Below are 4,667 nucleotides of genomic sequence, written 5' to 3' on the forward strand. Positions count from 1 at the left end.
ATGATTAGTGATGCTGTGAATTTGAATACCTTTCCATATACCTGTTGGCCATTTGTATGTCTTCTTTGGAGAAATGTCTATACAAGTCCTTTGTCTTTTTTTTTTTTTTTTTTTGCTATTGCGTTGTAGGAATTCCTTGTATATTTTGGAAATTAATCCCTTATCAGACATATGGTTTTCAAATACGTTCTCCCATTTCATAGTTTGCCTTTTAACTCTGATAGTTTCCTTTAGTGACAAATGTCACCCCACTTGTCTATTTTTGAAATATATGAAATAGAGATTAGAAAAACATTCCGTAACATCTTGTGGAAAAACCCAAACGAAACTTTTGGCCAACCCAGTACAAAGGATAAGAGACTACTGTGCAAATTATATGCTAACAAATTGGATAACCTAGAAAAATGGATAAATTCCTAGAAACATACAACCTATCAAGACTGAATCATGAAGAAATAGAAAACCTGAACAGACTAATAATGAGTAAGGAGATTGAAGCAGTAACCAAAAACCTCCCAACTAAGAAAAGCCCAGGACCAGATGGTTTGACTGGTGGATTCCACCAAACATTTAAAGAATAATTAATGACAATCCTTCTGAAAATCTTCAAAAACTGAAGAGCAGGCAACAATTCCAAACTCATTTTATGAGTCCAGAATTACTCAGATACCAAAGCCAGACAAGGACACTACAAGAAAGGTCTTATACATGTGCTTATGAAAATGCTAACTATGGAAATCACTTGATCACTCCAGCTATATTATCAATTCCCATTACATGGGAAACCACATGAATTTGATTTTCTGACATCTCTGCTGAAAATGCTATCATTCACAATTCTGATATCTATGCTAAGGACTACATCTCTAGATGCATCTTACAGTAGGAACATTGAATTGTCACAGAAGCATTGTTCCACGCATAATTAGGAAGAAATTCACTTCCCTCCCAACATGTATCACATGTTATAACATGGGTACCAAAGAAATGAGGCTTATACCCTAAAATCTCATAGACCTTCAGGAATACTGCTACTTTATTTTCTCTGTATCCTGTATTATCACAAATTATAGCAACAGTAAAAATGGCAATGCTTAAACAAAACAACTTTATTTTATGGAAAAGTGGGAGGCATATTGTAAAAAATTCAAATAATAGTTTTAAAATTATAAAATACAAGGAAGAAATAGATAATTCTAAGTCTTTCCAAAGGTGTTGGGTAATAGCTGGTGAATATCTTGCAATCATTTATTTATTCTTATATACACATAGAAGAATTGAGACACAGACACATTTGTAAGTAGAAAAATAGACAATTTTGCAAGAAAGATGTACCCTATATGCTATATAAAAATAACATGAGCCTTCCTTGAATTTAATAGAAGAAAGGAAATGACATGAACATAAACCTGAAAAAATTAATGAACTTCAGATAAACACTGCACTATAATTTGGGATATTTCTTCAACTAAGGTTAAGAAACATGGTTATCAGTAGGATTAACTCTGGCTTTTAAAGATGTAGGTTTTTAACCTATAGATGTTTAATAATGACAGTACTTTTATTTCATTTTTACTTTGTATTTAAGATAAATTTACATTTCTAACTGCAATTTTAGTTTCTTGAGTTCTAACTTAAAATGGAATCAATTTACACCACCAAGCATTTTATCCCAAATTTCCCATTTTTTAATCATTTCTAGATCAACTAGATTTCATTATAACTAGACCCAAATGTTGCTTTTTGCCCTTATTTTTGAATGGCAATTTGGGTGAATAAACTATTTCAGAACATATTTTATTTCTTTCAGAACATTGAGGATATTTGTACACTTCTATTCTAGTTTCAGTGTAACTATGGAGATTTCTATGGTCCACTTTATTATTCCCTCAGTCAGTGGCTTTGCTTTTTATACCCAGATTGCAGTAGAATGCTTTCTTTATCCTTAAAATTCAATAACTTAACAGGATGTGCCTTGATGTCAATTGTTTTGAATGAGTTTCACTGATAAACAATCTGCTCTTTTAATCTGTAGATTCAATTCTCCCTTCATTTCAGTTAAATTTTCCTGTATTATACCTCTGTGTACATTTTATGTTTTATTTATAGATATCTTTTCTTTAGGGATGCCAATTACCCATAATACTGGTTCATTTTTGATTGGTGTCCAAATATTCTCTCTGATTAGTTTAACTATTCTCTCTATCTCTGTCTGCCTGTCTGTCTCTATCTCTGTCTCTCTCTCTCTCCATTCCCTGAGGATACAAAAAAGCTTTTCCTATTGATGGAAATGACTTTCATCCAGGTTTACTGTCTCCAGTTTTTCTTATTTATTTATTAGATTTGTAGTCATGTTATTTTGGTTTTCAATTTGTCTCATTGGCCCTCCAGTCTCCATATTTTATTTTACTATCAAGATTTAGCATCTCATCTTTGAGCTTTTGTTCAATTAATTTCATTTAAAATACGAAAGCTTTCACAAATGTACATGTCATCTTTTCACATGGGCTATGCTAACTGTTTACTGTATCATTCCAATTGTAGAATATATATTACATCTAATTAAACAAGTAATAATAACAAAATAAGTTTAGATTTATCAAGTGTGCGTCAGGCATTGAGCGAAGTGATTTACATGCATTAATTTATTTAATTCTCACAGTAACTCTACTTAGAAGGTATTATTATTTTTCTCCATTCTACAGATGAGGAAACTGGAACTAAGAGAGTTAAATAATTTGCCCAAGGATATATAACTAGCAAAAGACAGAACTAGAAACAGGTTTATCATAATGTTATGCATATTTACTGACTACCATTCTTCTGCTTCATTAATGGCCCATCAGGCCCAGATATGTAAGAATTTCACGATTAGGCATAACAGATTCTCTCTGTAATATCAATATACTTATTGAAGATAGAGGGACTAAGAAACTTAACCCCAGGATTAAAAGAGGGGCAAACTCAGGAAAATAATAATGAGACTAAGAGGAATAGAGGAAAAATGATATGCTAGAGATAGAATTTGGGAGATTTTAGTTTATGTTATCATGGCATCAGGGGAACATTAATTTTAGACATTTCAGGGCTGACAATTATTATTTATCTTTATGTTATTTTTTTAACATCTGTTTCTCTATTTTTTTTACATCTGTTTCTCTATTTTTTTTGTCCCTGGGAATAAGTATCAACAGAATATCTCAAAAAAACTGTGTCTGTGGTGCATAAAAAGGAGAACAGTAAGTGTGTAAGAATGTGGGGCGTTTGCGTGTGTGTGTGTGCACGGACACATGTGCAGGAAATACCTATGAGACTGTTCACTGTGGCCTACTGTCCAGATGAAAGAGAACACTTGATCGGTAACCACAGGTAGAAATAATAAAAACTGAAGTAGGTGATAGCAGTATTGGGTGTACCTACATAGAATAGAATAGGATAGACTAGACCCGAATAGACTAGACTAGAATGGCAAAAAGATGTGAGCAGGCACTGGTGTGAAAATGCAGCCTTTTAATTATTAAATTGATCTTTTCCACTATATGTGCTCAACCCTCACTGGCTTCCTGCAACTTAGCAGAGTGGAGCAAAGCCAGAGAGTCTGGCCAGTGAGGTGTTCTACAATGAAATTTGAGGTTTGGGACACCCTGATTTGAAATTCTGAAATCTTATTATTATTCAGGTAGTACTTTAATGGAAATTTAACATTTATAGTTTGTGAAAGAGCATTGTGAGGATTGCCTTAAAAATAAATCCCATTGTATTGTCTTGTTTTCTGAGGAAGAATGCAGACTAAGTTACAAAAAACTGATTCATTTGTGAATCTTTAACAAAAATCTAGCTCATGCCTTGGTATCTATCTTTCCCATCTTAAATCCTTCACCTTTTCTTCTGTAGTTCTTATGATATATACCTATAGTCTATCACAAGAAAAACGAAGATTATTTTTTGTACCCTAAGGGACGTAATGATTTAGAGCAAGAGAATGTTCCATTACTATAACTGAAGATATTCTGTTATCTCAACAATCTGAATTCTTCATTGTAAAAAGTAAATGCTAACAGATTCTTATTTTTCAAGATTTTAAGTTTAATCCTTATGATGAGTTCTGTTGTACATATTTCAGGACAAAAGTTTTGAAAATCAATTGCAGCAATAATAAAAGCATGATTGTGGGCATTTGACAAATCTTGGAAAACTAGAAACATCTTATAAATACCCTTTTAAAAATGCTATTACAGTAGACCAAAATGGCAAGGCAGGAGACCCCTGCCTATCCATCCCCCCACAAAACTCAACAACTAGACAGCTATTCACAAACAAAAACAGCTCTGGGAGAACTCTGGCATCCTATTAAGAAATTTTAGCAACACAGTAGAACAAAAAAACCTGAGAATAATCACACAAAAAGAGAAAGAAGACAGATTCATTTTGCCTGCATCATCCCATTCCCCAAGCTGACATGGTTCAGCACCAAAAGGGAACTTCCCAGCTAGGAAGAGTTCTCCTTACTAGAAAAAGAAGAGAGTGGTAAGCAACCAGCTTCTCCGGCCTTTCGGAGCACCACACAAATGTCCTGCTTTGGTTTTACCCCACCCAGACTGGAAAGCTGAGATATATAGAGACAGCCAGGAACAAAGAAGAAAAGCAAGGCCTATTAATAGCAGCCA

At 33.5% G+C, this 4,667-nt stretch overlaps 1 non-coding gene across 1 annotated transcript; it reads right to left on the reverse strand.

Moving 5' to 3' along the window:
• Window positions 1-2,460: 2,460 nt before the first annotated feature.
• Window positions 2,461-2,566, reverse strand: LOC137757507 (U6 spliceosomal RNA). Its single transcript, XR_011072354.1, has one exon. It is a non-coding gene; the product is annotated as a U6 spliceosomal RNA (small nuclear RNA).
• Window positions 2,567-4,667: the final 2,101 nt, after the last annotated feature.

Source organism: Eschrichtius robustus, chromosome X, assembly GCF_028021215.1.
Source record: "Eschrichtius robustus isolate mEscRob2 chromosome X, mEscRob2.pri, whole genome shotgun sequence".
Taxonomy (NCBI): Eukaryota; Metazoa; Chordata; class Mammalia; order Artiodactyla; family Eschrichtiidae; genus Eschrichtius; species Eschrichtius robustus.